General features: G+C 45.8%; 1 pseudogene; it reads left to right on the forward strand.

The window, feature by feature from the left end:
- The first annotated feature begins 4,757 nt into the window (after positions 1 to 4,757).
- On the forward strand, positions 4,758 to 5,776 carry LOC125509146 (annotated as a pseudogene).
- Positions 5,777 to 18,377: the final 12,601 nt, after the last annotated feature.

Consider the following 18,377-nt stretch of genomic DNA (forward strand, 5'->3'; position numbering starts at 1 on the left):
CCTCACTTAGGTCTCGGTTGCCCGCCGGTTCTTGCGCACAGCCCCTCTCCTTGATACCTGCAAATTGTCACGGCGATCGAGCAGTGCGTCGATCTCGCGAGTCTCTCCATCGACAATCTCGTTGGACGGTACAAGGCTCATGACGAGCATATGCGGTACAATCATGGAGATGGGAGGTACGATGCTCATAAAGGCGCAGTGGATCGCCTTATCAAAGAAAAAGCAAGGGGGTCCATGAGCAGCAAGAAGATGGGGAAGCAGCACTCGACGAGAGAGAATTTCGCTGACTAAGACAACGAGGTTGCACCACCGCCGAGGAGAAAGATTGACATCCGGAAAGCGAGGTGTCATAACTGTGGAATCCTCGGTTACTTCAAGATGGGCTGCGAGGAAGCTCCAAAGCAAAGAGCGCTCATGGCCGAGGAAGACGATGATGGAGACATGATGTTGGTGAGCAAACTCGTGGACGAGAAGGATCCAATTCTTCAACTGTCGGCTAAAGAAATTGTCCCACTCGTGAAAGAAAAAGTTTCCCTTCGGAAACTCGTGTCGATGGTATAGACGCGGGGTGATTCCGTGGCTTAGGGCAATGTTATGGACGTAAATGCTACCTTTGCTGGAGCAAATGCAGCGAGGATGGCATGCGCTCAACCATGGAGAAGCAGTCTTTATGCTGATTGAGTGGAGGAGTGGCCCGTATGCAGCGGCAAAAGTGACACGAAAGTTTTGAGTCCAAATGAAAACGTGACGCCAGAAGTCCACAACACAATGCATGACGATGTGGTCGCGCTAGAACTAGCGATTTGGTGGCGCCGGAAGACCACTACATAAAGCATGGCGTGCCACTTTTACCAGCTGAGCAAGGCACGTACATAGCGTTGAGCAACACGACAGCATGCACGAGTGAAGACCACATAGCCTCACCACGATTCGATCCCAAAAGGCACGTTGCATGTGCACGTTTTTTTTAGGGGTGCATGTGCACATGGTGTGCCTGGCGGCATTCCCTAAACAGCGCCCGCTGCGCCCGCAACGAGCGCACACCTCTCCCTCCTTCACGCGTCTTCTTGGGCCGGCCCATCGCTCCTTTTTTTCTGTTATAAAGCACAAAAATGCAAATGCGTCTGGTGGAAAACGAACCCGCGACTTCCTCTTCGTTCGCACCATAAATTAACCACCGCACCACTCTTGCCTCATGTGTTCAAAACTAGCTTCTTCACTGTTTTCTTCTCATGTCTATTTTTTCGATTTTCTTGTTTATTCAAAAGGGTTTTGTTTAGTGTTTTTTTTCTTTTGTTCATTTCAATAAACTAATTTTCAAATTAATGAACTTTTCCAAAATCGATGAACGTTTTTTGAAATCGAAGAACTTTGTTCCAAATTCGATGAACATTTTTTTGAATTGGATGAACTTTTTTTCCAAACTTGATGAACTTTTTTCAAATTCGATGAACTTTTTTTAAAATTCGATGAACTTTTTTCGAATTCGATGAACTTTTTTCCAAAATCGATGAACTCTTTTCCAAAATCGATGAAGTTTTTTCAAATTCAATGAACTTTTTTTGAATTTGATGAACTTTTTTCCAAAATCGATGAACTCTTTTCCAAAATCGATGAACTTTTTTCAAATTCGATGAAGTTTTTTTCAAATTCGATGAACTCTTTTCCAAAATTGATGAATGTTTTTCCAAACTTGATGAACTTTTTTCAAATTTGTGAACTAACTTTCAAAATTGATTTTTGTAAACTTTTTTAAAATCGATGAACTTTTCTGAAATTGATAAACTCTTTTTGAGAATTGATTAACTTTTTTTGAAAATTGATAAGCTCTTTTTGAGAATAGATGAAGTTTTTGTTCAAAATCAATGAACTTTTTTCAGATTTTCTGGAAGTTTTAAAAATCGATGAACCTTTTCATATTTTTGTGAACTTTTTGGAAAATTGATGAAATTTTTTCTAATTCATGATTTTTTCTAAAATCTGTGGACTTCCGAGAAAAAACACATTTTTGTCAAAAGAAACCACGCTTTTCTAAAATGTTTTCATATAATTTAAATATCTACGCAGCTACTGTTCTTATGTATCGTCACGCTGCAATGTTTCATATATTCATAGTAGCTTGAGTGGTCAGCCAACCACTTACTGGAGGTATGGATTGTGAGTTCGATTCCACGTGCAGCGCCATATATGTCCGAGTTTTCTTTTTTCGTGCTACTACCTGTGTGTTCGTGGGCCTGGCCCATACCAGCAGGCGCGTGGGCGCCAGAAACTCCAACCGGCGCTGAAGACCGACTTCTGCTACATCCAGCAACTAAATGGTAGTCTCAGTCATGGATTCTACGTCATCAACCACATGCTGGAGTACAGAAGGGATCGGCGGAAACTTCACATGTCACCTAAATCCGGCGACGCCAATATTCTACAATGGGCCAAGAAACTAGGAAATGTACCGGATCATCAACTTTGAGGGGAGTTCTATCACATCCAGCGTGAACTTGCCCAAGTCATCATGAAGGAGGTCATAAAAAAATAGGGATGTTCTACGAAGAAGGGCAAATGTCGCAGGAAGACGTCCGAACACGCGTAGCCGCTCAGCGTCTCGACCTGGAGCCTTTCATGCAGCTCGGACCATTCCTCCCTGATTTGGAAGAACGACACAACATGTTGGAGTGATTGACGATGACAATGTATCTGTTTAATCACTACTTTCTCTATGATGAAACTTTGTGATGTAATTAAACTGTCCTCCTCAACTAGCATAGATCACTCTAGTAAATTAGTCTGGGTATGATGAACTTTGTTATTTATGTTTACGATATGTTGCTTCTACTTTTACTAACTCTGTCTTTTTGTGTTTCTCAACTATATATTATGTTGCATATTATCGATGAATTCATCATGTGCCGATGCAGGTATATAGATCATTGATGGCGAAGAAGTGCTACGCCGTGTATGTAGGGAAGGTTCTAGGAGTGTGCGACGAGTGGCCAGAGTGTGAGACCCAAGTGTCACAGTTCTCGGGCGGCAACCAGAGAGGTTTTGATAGCAGACGCGAAGCAAAAGCTGGTTACTTGAGGTTCAGGGTTGCGCGAGAGAGGGATCGATACCGGTGCCTCAAGTACTACATTATCGCACTCTTGCTCATAGTGACCGCTCTTCTCTTCTGTATCATAGTTTAGATATAGATGATGAAACATGTGTATGTGATGACCATGCAGTTGCTTGTATTCGAGACATGTTGCATAACTTGTATCGCTATATTGAGATGATGATGAGAGACATCATTTGTGTTGGACGATGTGATGATATGATGAGACTATTATGTGTATAACATGATGAGAATATTGTTTGTTTATGATATGATTACACTACTGTATTAAATCTGTACAAATACATCGCAAATACGTGGCAAAAAAAATTATGCGTAACGCTAGCAGTAACGCTGGTTAAAAAGAAGTAGTGGCACCGGTAGGTTAGGAGCGCGGGGTGGAGTCCCGCGCTACAGCTATATAGCAGTAGCGTTGGGCAGACCAACGCTACTACTACAAGTTAGTTGTAGCGCCATAGTAGTAGCGTGGCCACTTATGCTACTGGTAGGCAAAAGCCGAGCGCTACTGTTAGGGTTTTCTCTAGTAGTGACAGCAGCACGGTGGATATGCCGTTAGAGGGCACTTGACCTATAGAATCTGTTGTTGTTCGGTTAATTGCAGTGGGATTGACCACGTGACAGAATATACCAAGTTTCCTTTGTAAGTGGTGTGTGTTTTATGATATACTTGGCTTACTGGGGGCTCGCAGTTGCCGTGTGGTTTCAGAGGGTACTCGGCTCGCAGTTGCCGTCTGCCGTTGCTGTGTGTATTTTGGAAGGTACTCGGCTTACACTAGGTTAAGCGGAGTACCCGAGAAAAAAATTGAAAAAACACTAGGCAAGATGTGTTTTTTCCAAGTCAGTAGTACTCCCTCCGTTTCTAACTATTTGTGTTTTTAGAGATTTTAAATGGACTATCACATATGGATCTATATAGACATGGTTTAAAATGTAGATTTACTCATTTTGCTCCGTATGTAGTCACTTGTTGAGATCTCTAGAAAAACAAATATTTAGAAACGGAGGGAGTACCCTGCATGCATAGGCGCCGGAAAAAGATGTGATAAAAAGAGAATAGTGAGAGAAATGCAAAAAAAAGAGAGGAAAAGTCAAAGTTTTACTAGAAGCCAACTGGAGTTTGCTCGTTGCATGCAATTGCAAACCCAATCCCTTGGCGAAATGAACTGCGCTAGCAATTCGGATACGAACTGAAGACGGGAAGCACTATTAATTAAGGAAGATCGATGTTTGCGTGGCGAAGTCGTGCGTTTGACAGAGAGAAATCCATTGGATTAGATCGATCGTTTGCGTTCGCTTGACAGAGAGATCGTGCAGTGCATGGATGGAGACTCGCGTGCGTTTCCAAACGAGCTGAATCCCAGCTCCCAGAACGCGCGGTCGTTCTACGCTGACGTTGCACCGTCACGAGACGCTTACGGACCGTATATACACTAGATGCGTACGCTAGCAATCCGTATACAAACTGAAGACGCTCCTGAGTCCGAAGCACTCTAGTAGTGTATTGATCAAGGAAGGCACGTACATAGCCCTGTGTCGCGATCCACCCATATATACCTACCTAGCTAGGGTTGCGCACCTACGGACCTTCCTTAGCTAGACATCCGCTAGCTAGCTCTGATCAAGGGAAGGCGATTGAATATGGCCGGCCATGAGGAGCTCTTTCTCGTCGGCTCCACCTTCAGTCCCCAGGATCACGAGCTCATCAACCAGTTCCTCCGCCAGAAGATCGCCGGAGCAGACCTAGGCCGCTTCAGCAGCTTCATCCACGAAGCCGACGTCTACTCCGCGCCACCTGAGGACCTCATCGAGAACCGTGCCCACGCGCCTGGCTCCGACAAGGACGACGGCAAAGGAGGCGTGTGGTACTTCTTCTCACCGGTCCGTCGTCACCAGACCAAAGGTGGCCGCAGCGGAAGGCGACAGCGTGTCGTCGACGACGACGAGGGTTACAACTGGCACTCGGAGAAGAGCGAGCCCGTGCTAGACACTCAAGGTAAACGGGTCGGCTTCATCGACAAACTTTCCTTTGGGATCAAGAGGCCTGGAGCAGCCAGAACCAGGCTTGGGTGGTGCATGAAGGAGTACGGCCTCGACCACGACGACGAACAAGACGGTGCGGCCGGACTGGTGCAATGCAAGATCTACGTCTCTCCCCACAAGAGGGAGATTACCTACGCGTCCGTAATCAATGCCCCCGGTTCCAAGAAGAAGAGGAAGGCGGCCGCCGACGTCCAACATCCGGAGGCTCCACGTCCGAAAACCCCACGCCGCCAAGAAATGTCCATCCAAGAAGAAGAAGAAGAAGCCGGCGGGACGCTTCGGGAGTTCGAGCGTTCGTTCATGTCCGACCAAGACGAGACGTTGCCCCCCGGAGTAGTGGACGACTGCAGCGTGGATCCAAGCGGCTTTTTCACCGACATGCTTCCAGAATTAGGACTGACGCTCCAGGGAAATACCGAGGCGTCCGAGCATGGCAGCGACTGTACATTGGAGGAGTCCTTAGCCGGCGAATATGGCGACGTCCACCAAGACGTTGAGACGGCGGAGGAGGATGACGGCACCTTCCAGTGCACATGGGAGGAGACGTTCGGCGACAACATGGAAGTGGCATGCCCTGCCCCGCCGACGGCGTCGTTGCACGTGAGGACTGAGTGTGCGTGTGTGTGACGGGAACTGCGGAATTTGCATCCCAGTGTGCGTGTATGTCTTGTTGATTGCACATTGTTGATGAACAAGCCATCCATATGTGCAGCAGATTAAGTAATTGATATTCTTTTATCATATATTCATATTAGACTACGTAATGATTAGTGATACAATTCCTAAGCGTGAAATAAATAGTTGACGAATCAAAAACAAAATCCTGTCTGATGAGATCGGTGCATGTACTTTGCTGCAAGAACACCTAGCTCTAAAGCATTATGTTTATCGAAAAGTGTAAGCATTCTTTTTTTTTTTGTGAACAGGCCTAATCCCAGCCATTTCCATTAGTCCTCATAAAGGATATACATCTGCCCAGCATACAAAGGTATCGAGGAAATGAGAACGGGAAGAAATGGGTTTAAAGCAGTAACAAGAAACCCACCGTGCATTGATGGCGTCCACGCATGCACTATGGTGCAAAAACCTGATGGTGATGGCACCTAACCACTAGCCTAACAAGTTCAAAAGAGCCAACATCTAGCAAATCAGTAGCAAAAGAACGTAAACTAACAATATATGACCGCTAAAACGCCCATGAAGGCAAACAATGGAAGTTCGATGTAGCAGTGTGAACATTTTGAGCAGCAGCACTGTAGTGGGACAGGCAGAGGCTGGAGCAATTTCACACTTGTATTCATTCAGAGAGATTACATTATATACCAGTACAGGAGCACAACGTGCGAGGCCTAACAAACTAACCGAAGTCCCTACTAGCTAGCTGCATGCGATCAGGATGGAGAGAGTGGCGCAGGCAGTTACAGGAGGGACGTGGTCACGTCGGTGCTGCATGTGTGGATGCATGATTCCAACAAGCACAAATCATAATCAGTTAATAACATTGTCTAAAAGCATCGCCACCCAATTTTTCAAAGGCCTCAACTTTCCTATCTTTCTTAGACTCGCCCATCTTTCTTGGTGAGATATATGTTCGATCCATCATCTTAGCCTGATCTTTCCGAACCCTAGCCTGCAAGCCAGCGGCATACAATGCGGGTGGTCCAATTGTTGGTCTGTCAACCACATCCCTACCTCTCCGGTCTCCCGAGAATATCGATCCGTCCTCCCTAGATCTTGAACTGGCGAGAGAGACCATGGCAAGGAAGGCCAGCAAGGTCCGAGTGGTGGACCGGTGGTGCCGTGGCAGCATCGCGTGCTAGTGCCATTCGAAAACTCGTATCAAGCAGCCTAGTGTAGTGCTAATCGGACTGTTTTTTTTACAACAACCACAAAAGTTATATCTACCTTGTACTCTCATTAAAAATAATGAATAATCTCTTGCTTGAAATAAAAACTACATCATGTATTTAGCCAAATTATCTTTAAGCTACTTCAGGAAACCATTAAGCTACCCATGTACTACAAAACTAATAAACTTAATATTTATCATAAAAAAAGAAAAATATTTAGTAGAAGTTTAAGCTCTAATGACCATTTAGGGTGGAATCGAACATTGCATAAAAACTAGTTTATCTTTTTTGTTTGGCAGTTGATTATTTAAGGTTTGACAATACACTCCTTGTACCGATGAAATTTGACCGAGTACCTTTGGCCTCCCAGGAGCCCTTCGAAGGATTGGAAGGTGCAAAAAGAATTCATGGGTTTTCTTTGGCATTGAGACGCATTATTAAGCCCCGACACTATAGTAATCATCAATAAAGTCTTCTATTGTGACCCCCTCCCCCTAATTCCATTGATGAAGGAAATGTTATGCTTGCAAGGTTTCCTGATACTTGAAATTCTCTACATATGCATGTCCTCACATCTAGATCCACAAATTGTCGCTCGCCATCTTCACCGCCTAACTCACTATGTTTTCATGTGATCAATCCTCTCATACTATAAAAAAGACGAGGCACAAGAGCACACTGCACAATCGACCCGTACGCCCAAGAAACTTTGGCAGCTGAATAGAGTCTGTCATATACGCAAATTGGGGAAGAGATAGCACCAACATTTGAATAGAAAATGCTTGCTCTATTCCGGATGGACGGACACAGCCGGTTACTATGGTGGAATCGTTTTGGCTGCCAAAATTTGTTAAGATCGATTGAGTCGGCTCTTGGGGTTGCTTTGCTTTTCATTGACGCGAGCCATATGCATTGGACGAGATGATTTTATCTTTCCATTCAAGTTTTGAGGGAGGAATACGCGTACAACAGATCAATGCCATGTACACAAGACACCATCGTCGGTCGATCTGGCATAGGCAGCGCGGGGGGGGCGAACAAAAATATGTATGTTTGGGGGGCAAAGATTATATTTCCTCTAATCTAAGCACTCCCCAAAAAAATTCTACCCGTTTTTTATAAAAGCTAGGGCGTGGGGGTGGGGGGGGGGGGAGGGGGGGCATGGCCCTGCAGCAATTGTGGGACCTGTACGAGTGCTGGTGCAGCATTCAGGAGGTGTCATGCGGCCCCGCCGACAAGTTGAGGCGGTTCACCGCCTTCAACGCTTGTCATGGCGTTATGGTTCTGCCAGTCGCCACCACTCCTATGTAAGTTCTTTCACATATTATTACTTTCATGTACCAATTCGGGTCTACCATCTCATCATAAATCGATAGAGAAAGTGAAAACTCTATGCTGCTTGTTTCGCTAGCTATATTATAATGACGACGAAAACTAAAATCAATCTGAAATAGGTGAAAAAGTAAAATCATACAAATTGTACTATCATAACCTAACAAAAAATTAGTTAGATTGGAAAGATATATGTATTGAATGATGGTTAATAGGTTCCCCTCACCTTCGATATGCAATGGAATAGTTTGTTTGCAAGGTTTTATGTATATGACTAGATCACTAATGGCGCGCGTTGCCGCGCCCGTCTATTTTGAATGTTTCATGATAGAGAGAGATGATTTTTCTGTAAATACATGGAGACAAGATAAACTATAGAAAATGCTAAAATAGACTAAAATGGTTTGTTTCATGGATGTTTCCCTTTTTATGAAATATACTCCTGTGAGTAATAAGTAATAACCTGAATTTGTCTGGATGCTCCTTAAGTTAGGATGAAAATTCTTCATCAAAAAGGTTGTCGCTATTAACCACACCAACAGCCAAAACAGGCCACAAACTCTGTAATTTGGTAAGATCTCCGCTGAACATACATGCTTAGGTATCCATGGTAGGGAGCAACACAGTGTGCCAGTGGCAATCATAATAAGGGCTCCATTTGGATCATTCTCAGATAGGAGCATTATTGGGACCTGGTCACACACAAGAACTACCATGTTGGCGCGCGTTGCGACGCCTGTCATTTTTTGGGTAAAATGGTAGAATATTCTCTAACTATATGAAGTCATAATGCAGTGAAGTTAAATTCGTATAGACTGACTTGAAAAGCTTAACTAAAGGTCAATTTGAATTTGCAGCAGGGCCATGCAATGCCATATGTCATTCATGCATGATACTGACAATCACTACTTTGATATAAGGCAAACACATGATACCAGGATGGAATATGTACGAAAAATAGGACGACATGGCATGTTCACAACTGTTTGTGTAAACTAAGCAGAAACCATTCCAGCAAATAAGAAGCAATGCAAGCTAGACACCACATGAAAGATGCAATCAATATGACTCTGCCAAGTTAAAAGCGTCCCATTATAAATGGAATTTCAACAAATTAGAAGCAGCGCATGCTATAAATCATATGAAAGATGCAACTAATATCGCACTGCATATACTAAAGGTGTCTCGTCATGTTGATTGAGGCGGGATACAAAAAAAACAATAGTTTTATGTAAGGACATGCTTAATAGACAGATGTACTATGTACTAAATACATGAAGGCATGTCACATTAACATGTATAATGTATAAGCTAAGCAGACTAGCACATGCAGTTTAACCAGATTGGAAGAATTACAATCTAGACACCATATGCAACATGCAATCACATATCACGCTGCCAAGTTAGAGCAAGCACCTGCGATGCTAGTGTAGGGGAAATGCTGTAATCAACTACAGAGCTACGTTCACTATCTTCATCTAGCATTCTGTTTCTTGAGAATCATGTCGGGAGGCTGACGCTGCATTCTTTAAATGAGGAGTAGTCCCCTTGCCTGCCTGCCTCGTCATAAGTGATTGATGAGGGATACACAAGAACATTAGTTTGATGTAAGAACATGGTTAATACACAGATGTACTAGTATGTACCAAAAACAAAAAGGCATGTTATATTCAAAGGTATAATGTGTAAGCTAAGCAGATGCAATTTAACCAAATTGGAAGCAATACAAGCTAGACATCCGGCTGGAGTGGTGAGCATGATCATCTTGGACCTGAGAGCCTGGTGGGAGGCGGGCTGCTTCGCCACCATCGCAGCTTTTTAGTTGGCTTCCAGGTGATGCCTATCTTTGCTGGGTTTGTCACTGGCTCGGCCAGTGCCCTGACTAGCTATTTGTCTTCTGGTGCTCACGGGATGATGGTTCATGTAAAAAAATATCTTTCCTTATCTTACCGACTTCGGCCTTTCGAATACAAGCTAGACACCATATGGAACATGCAACCACATATGACACCGCGAAGTTAAAGCAAGCACCTGGGATGGTGGTTCATTGCGAGCGAGGTCATCAACTCCAGAGCTACGTTCCCCGTCTCCATCTGCTGACACTACACCCTTTAAAGCCTTGAAACGTGTCTTGCCTAGCCGCACACCAAGCTGGAGCGACTTCTCTCTTTTCTTTTTGGCTTCTCTCATGGCAGCAGAGTCTGAAATACCCTTGCATAAAAACACAACAATGAGAGTAAGGGTGAAGTGTGTGCAGAACTAGTGCACTGTAAAAGTAGCAGATAGCAGGTGGCTGAAAAATAAATGACAGGAGACATATGATAGCTCTACAACATTGCATGGCAAACAAAATTAGATTATACTCCGTATGATTTTGTAATATATGAGCACAGGAAATGCAGGTACTCCTCCAGCACACCACCACATGCATATCTAAGATAACAGTCGACTGAAAATAAATAGGTTAGTCGATTTTTTTAATGAACCGTCCGATCTATAAGGAACGGGCAGATGGCCTTCGTCTACCTCCCGCCAGTCACTGTTGACGATCTTTTTCGAACCGCCAGTGACCACCAGCCCAGACCCCTGCCTCCGCCGCCCCGCCCTCCCATCGACCTCACACCACCGCCGTGCTTGGCGGCGCCCCCAGGCCATCCCTTTAATCCCGGCCGACTTCCAGATCGGGCGCCAGTAGCTCTAGGCCGCACACGCCCCTAAGATAAACACCAAGGCGCTGCTTCCCCGGCGTAATAGGCGTACTAGCGCCTGTTACTCCAGGGAATGCTTCCGTTAATTGGGAATCAACTGGCCAGAAATTGAAATTCAGGAGGGCGACGGACCTCTAGCTAAGGTGAAATAGTATATGAGGAGAAACCTTGTGCATCGCGAGTTACTAGGAACATCTAGTATCAAGAAGAAGCGGTCAACTAGTGTCTTCTATGGGATGAATACCGTGCAAGCAGAGACGTAAGATTTGTACGAATAAGGGAAGAGGAGTACCTTTTTCGGTTGCCGGTGTGGTCACCTCCACATGTCGCGCCGATTTTCTTCTTTTTACCGGGGAAACCGATGTTCTCTCCACATGTCGCGCTGATTTTCTTCTTTTTACCGGGGAAACCGATGTTCTGGAGGGTGCAGGCTTGGACGAACCCATGGCCAAATTGTTGACTGTGTTGCCGTGGCCGTATGTCGGCGGAGGGGAATCAGATCCGAGGCGGCGAAGAACGGCATAGCAGGAACAGCTCCGGTGCGGTGGAGGGTGGCGAAGTTGGAGCGGTAGCAGTGAGGCGCAGGACGGCGTGGTTGAACTGGCTCGGGTACGGACGGCTCGGCCTCGGCTTCAACTACTAGCCGTGGATGGTGTTGCAGTTGAGGTTGCGGTGGTCGACGACGTCGGGGTATCAGCTCCGGCGTGATGGAGGAGGGCGGCGGTTGATGGGTGGGATGGGGTGGCGGAAGGAGGACGCCGGGGTTTCGCGACTGGTGGAGAGGTAGTTTTGGCGCCCACGGAGTACGAATGGGGAATCGGACGGGTGGGGGAACCATGTTTCGGTCTGGGACGCGCTTGTTTTTAGCTTTTTTGAACAGAAGATGGGACGCGCTTGTTTGAAATTTGGGGAAAGTACAAACTTTGCCCCGCTCTTAAATTTTGGACCTACTGCGGGTCGGGGGTAGGATGGTAATCCCAGGTGTCCCAAATAGTGGGCGGGAGCGATTTCGGCCGCGCGCATGTGTGCTTAGGCGTCCATTGTGTATGAATATTTTTTGGATGCGGTTGCGTGGCGTCTAGATGAAGCTACAAACCTACCTCGGTTTAGACCTTTGGATGTCGGGCCGGTAGGTTTCTCGGGTCGGAGTTATTAGAAAAGTAATTTCCTTGTACTACCAAACATTGGTCTCACGCGGTTTCGGGCGAGTAGAGGCTCTTTTGGCGCTTCGTTCGAAATTTTGAAACACAAGCATTCACGTTTAGAGTACTCTTGAACTATGAGGATTAACCTAAATATACAACGTTATATTTGATTGAAAACCTCATTAAATTATCCGCTTCTTTTTGAAATTTTAACACTTGAAAATCCTATAACTATGATTATTTTGGAATGGAGGAGCTAAATTTGAATCTATTTTGTACACGACTACATATGCTATTATGTACAAAATCAGATCAAAGATTGGTGCCCCCATAATTTAGGTATGGTTTACAAATGCCATGATATCAAATTCAAATAATTGAATGGACTTCTGTTGAATTCGATTTTTTAAACCACCTTAAGTTGAATTCAAATGTATGCTAGTTCATAGGCAGTAGCTATTTATAATGTTCATTGTGTAACTTTCGTATGTATAATGTGCTTTACACACACAACATGAACTATACTCACGTTTATATTCAATTGCTAAAGCGATGCATTGTCTGGAGTTCAAAATACTAACTATGTGGATCAATTGTGTCGAATAATAACATAGACATGCTCAAATTCGATAGAATCTAGATGTCTGATGGATCAATGACCGCTCCTTACGCGAATTGCAAATATCATGATCCCATCCTAATATTTGGATACAATTTATATCTTTAATCAATGTGTAGAGCAGTCTTTTACGTGTAGTTTCACTCTCCATCGGTGGTCTCTCACACATGCTCACACACTCTCTCCCGAGGTGTCTTTATCGCACACATGCTCTAGATATAATCCTCCCTCCCTCTCGTAACCATTTACAACTGTTTTCACTAACGTTTATCACACAATCCTCATCGACCCTTTCTATATACATGGACCTGCCTACGTGTCTCATGTACGCACATTATCTTTACGCCTGTCTCTCACGCATTGTCTCACACCTCTCTTCCTAATCGACGAGTATGATTCTAGCAGAGCATTCTGTAGGATGCCCCTTAAAGTTAGGTTGGATGAATAGTAATATCAGAGATAAAGGGGTTACCTTAATCCGAGAACCTAGGGTTACAAATCCTAGCCGGCTTTGTCAGTGGACACAGAGTCCTTCACAATTCTGCTATCTTTGTCTTGTACGACTAGTCATCCATGGGTCTTCCTAAATACGTCACGGGCCGACCAATGTGGCGCAGGACGGAACCGAACGAAGGGCCTCACCTCGACCCACCGGACCTCACGCGGTGACACACCCTCTGCCCCCACGTCTCATTATCTTCTCACACCCACACATACCAACACAAACACCACACACACACAGAAAATTTCTCCTGGTGCCTCTATTTCGTCCCCCCTTGCATATACACACTCAAGGGAATGAAATCTCTTGTCGTGACATCATATTCGTCTCTCTCTTTCTCTCTAGACCACTCTCATTTCTCGTGCTATCTCTCCCACGCCCCCCCCGTCGGCCCCTCTATCCATGCCTCTCTCGAATACGTAATACACACACATACCTCTCTAGGCCCCGCCAAATGCATCAACTACACATTCACACATGTTACATCACATACCCCATTGATCTAAAAAGCCCTCTCTTCACGTTTATTTTGCATACAACATTCCTTTTGAATAAAGTGTGGCCAAAAAAATCATTTTAGAGTTTCTACATATATACAACATTACAAAGTTATATGGAGGAGTACGAACGCTAATTTGCGTTGCATGGTGCCCACAATGATATTTATTCCGCACTGTGAATTTGTATATTTTTATACTATATACAAAGTTAGTCATAATAAAGAGAAACAAAGAGCATCTCTCTCTCCATCGCATACCCCCCTGTACGCCCCTTTCACGTATGCACACAAAACTATCTCCAGGTCCTCTAAAAGTAAGCCACCAGAAAATTCACGCATGTTTCATCTTTCTCTCGCGATATATGCAATGACGATCATTATATTTGAAGCGAAAGAACGATACGGTCACGGGCTCACCGTACAACTCTGTATTTGCTCATGACATGACTAGTTGACCAGTTAAACGCTCCACGTGGCACCTCTAGTGTTGCATCACATTATCTCACTACCATCGTGCCCACCTGTCGACTTGTATCTACTCTACATATACACTCTTATAAAATACATAAAATACACTCTTATAAAAAACAGAGTTGGTGATGATGGTGTGCCTGCCATCCTGCAATATAGGCCGTCGGATTTATATCTGACGGATAGGAAAGAAACTATGGCAATTTTGCAAAAAGGTACCCACACACCTCTCCACATTTCCAAATAAGGCCTTCCCTCGTTCATCCCTTTCTCTCGCAAGATAAACAAGTCATACAAATGCATCTTGATGTTACGTGCAACACACGGGCATCTTGCTAGTAAGAATGAAAACAAACGACAAAAAATATATTTGGACGGTGGTTCGAAGTCATGACCGCGGGCATAGCAGACAAGGTGGCCTTGTATTGGTATGCTGAGCCGTCTGTTTTAACACACATGAGCTGGTGTGGTGATTATACACACACGCACGCATGCACACGAACTGCATCCATGCAACACTCACACAAACACATGCACCCACGCATGCACGCAACACTCACACGTACACACGCAGCCACGCACGCACGCAACACTCACACGCACGCACGCAACACTCACACGCACACATGCACGCATGCATGCACACACCAGTACACCACACGACCAACACACACTCTCACGCTCAAGTGCTCAACCTACACGTGCATGCGCACACATCAGGCCCTGACAGACACATACACAACCAGGTGATTCCGGCGCACGGGTTGGAGCCTTGTCGCGCCTGCGTAAATTTGTGTTTATCTGACCGTTTGCCTATGCGAACTGACAGGTGAGACCCACAAGGAACATGGTCAATTTAACTAGTCAACATGGCGCCACGCAGACAACTTGGCCGGTCAACAGAGTGCAATCCGATGCTGAACTGTGAGCAAGTGACCGTATAATCACCGCAAAACGTATATAGTGACCATAATCAGCTTATTCTGAAGTTCGATGACCGTATTACGCTTTTCTCTCTGTAGGCCCTCCAAAACTACATCTCTACACGTTCTCGCATGTTACATCTAACAACTATGCAATACAGCACTACTACTACACTCTAACACAATAAATCATATGTGTTTTTAGTTTTACTAGATATCATATTGTTACTTATAATTATTCAGTTTGCATACATTAAAATTGCCTTTGAAATGTATGGCCAGTATCATCTCCCGCGCGGGAAAAATCCCGCCCTTTCCTGTTCAATCGGGTTTGTATCGATGGATCGTGCGAAACAGCAAAACTATAGTACTATACAGTACAAGTGATAGTTCACTGGGCCGTCGTGTCGTCTACTCCTCCGTCGTAAGAGTGGAGCGCTTGCTTTCATAAATCTTCTAGTCCCTTTCACCGACATGTGGGACATCAAGCTACCGGGTCCACGTGCCATACCGGAATACAGTGCAGAGCAGCCGGGGTGAAGCACCCCAGTCATGGCGCCGGCGTAGTAATGAGCAATGAGGCGTCAAATCACAAAGCTGCACCTTTCCCGCAGTTAAGTTGGAGGGACGAAGCAACCATCATTTCACTCGTTTCTGAATCCGCTTGTCCCTCATCTTCTTCAACTTAACCACGTGTTGGTTCTGCCGTTGTTCTGCCTCATGTGGGACGCGGATCGGCTTGGTAAAGCACTGACACGTGGGACCGCATGTTAGCAAACCGCCAGGACAACGTCCTCCGAAAATAAGAAGCCTAATCCTAGACTTACAAAGGGCTACGTAGCTGCTACGTATACTTTCCATCTAATCTATATATGCCCCCCCCCTGATTTTCAGGTGGGGTGGGCCTAATCCTCTCCTTTAATCCAATCAAATAGTCCCACATCACATCAGTTCGTAACTTTACGTAAACCATTACGTGGATGTAGCATTGCTCAAATAAGAAACCTCCCCCGCCATCCGCGCGGCAAAATCACCTCCTTTTTACTAATCTCGATTCTATAATTTTTTAGATCAATATAATTGAGATTTGTATAGATAGCACACAGGAGCAAAACAAAGTGGTATGGTTAAGGGCATCCACAATGTGTAGCCAAATGTGAAAATAGCTTTTGGCATCGTGGGAACCATTGTGGACGGTGTTGCCAAAGCCAAAAAGATGGAACCGAAGCTCCCTGATTGATTGATTGATTGAAGGAATAGAAAAATGCAACATCTCTCCTCTTTCTCCCATGCTTGGACGCATGTAGTACACTATAGAGCATAGAGTCTACTCCCCTGTCCCTTCTATCACAAATCACAAAGCAGTGAGGCGTCAAATCACGAAAGCACGGACGAAGCAACCATCATTTCACTCTTCGCTGACTCCGCTTCTCCATCGTCTTCTTCGAGAAGCCATCTCACCGCATTAGTACTCCTAGTAGTACTAGTAAAGGACTTCCTGGATGCAAATAAGGCGGTTGTCTCGGCTTGCAGGCGGCACTTGCGAATGACTTACCGTGGTCTCCCTCAATGGTGTTCTCCGTCGAACGCACTTCGCCAAACCAAAAAAAAAGATATCGTCGACATCACCGCAATGGGGAAGGAAGTCAAATAAAGTTACTACCTCCATTTTTTTGTACACAAGGCCAGTATATCAAAATTACAATTTGCAAAGGGCCACTAACACTAATCGAGGCAAAATTGATGGGGTTAGCAACCAAGGACATTAATATCCCCTGCATGCATGCGGAAGTGAGAAGGTTGGTTTGCATGGCACTGCATTAATTAAGCGATGAGGAGTGAGATGGTTAGCTCTTTGGTCTTTGGAGAAAAAAATACGCATTAATTGACACGTGAAACGAGGATTTGTATCGATTAAATCTCGCGAAGGAAAACCCCGCCTTTCTTTTTTAACACTAGTACTCCTAGTACGTACGTACTTATCCTGTTTGGGTCTAGGCCTTGCATTGCCAAACTTCGCCACACATTTTTGCCAAGCTTGCCTAAAGTTTTCAAAATGAGAAGGAGGTACACTTGCGCATGGCTGTCGCGGTCGCACCGCACCCTCACACGGTCGCTCCTGCACGCCGCGGTCGCACCGCACCCTCGCACAGTCGCTCCTGCATGCCGCAAACCCAACCAAGGGAACACACCCTCACTGACATGTGCTGTCGCATGTGAACAAACCAAACTCAGCCATCCTATCGCTGACACATAATTTTCGTTCATAGAGTATGTTTATCCAACTGCATGTTGGGGAGTATCCGTACGGCCCGTGAGGTGGTCTGTTGGGGAAGAAGAAGAGGTGAGGAAGAAGGAAAGAAGGGTTAGGAGACGTAGGATATTCATCCAACCGCCTGAAATGGTAGACTGACCCAAGTCAGGCGACTTGCATAACAAATATATGTTTTTACACAGCAAAAGATCCATGAAAACAACAACATAAAGAAAAACTATCACTGCTCGCGGAAAGAGACGGCCTCGTCGTCTTTGGCTGCCGGCGCGAACCAGCCGTCGCTGCCAACGTGTGTCTCCGCACCATGGTTGTCCTCGGCCTCCAGCTACTCGTTCAAGTGGAGCGTGCGGGTGCTCTGCACGGACAAGAGCACAACCCGGTTCAAGTCGAGGATGTCCGGTTCCGCCTGCAGGAGGGCCTCGATGGCAGCGGCATCCGCGCGCTCCGCGTCGAGTCGAGCCTCCGCCGCCCAGTTCAAGTCCAGGGAGTCCGGTTCCGCCTGCAGGAGGGCATCGATGAGAGTGGCATCCGTGTGCTCTGTCTCGAGTCGAGCCTCTGCCGCCCGGTTCAAGTCCAGGACGTCCGGTTCCGCCTGTAGGAGGGCCTCGATGGCAGCGGCATCCGCGCGCTCCGCCTCAAGTTGAGCCTCCGCCGCCCGGTTCACATCCACGACATCCGGTTCCGCCTGCAGGAGAGCCTCGATGGCAGCGGCATGCGCGCGCTCCGCGTCGAGTTGAGCCTCTGCCTCCCGGTCCTCCTTTAGTATCGCCATGTTGAACCGCTGGTCCGCCTGCACCATGGGGGACTGGGACGCCGGCACGAAGTCGACGTCCATCGTCTCATACCCATCGGGGGCCTTCTGCGCCGCGACCTCCGCCGTGAACATTGGATCGGCTTCCTCCTC

This window comes from Triticum urartu, chromosome 5 (genome assembly GCF_003073215.2).
Source record: "Triticum urartu cultivar G1812 chromosome 5, Tu2.1, whole genome shotgun sequence".
Taxonomy (NCBI): Eukaryota; Viridiplantae; Streptophyta; class Magnoliopsida; order Poales; family Poaceae; genus Triticum; species Triticum urartu.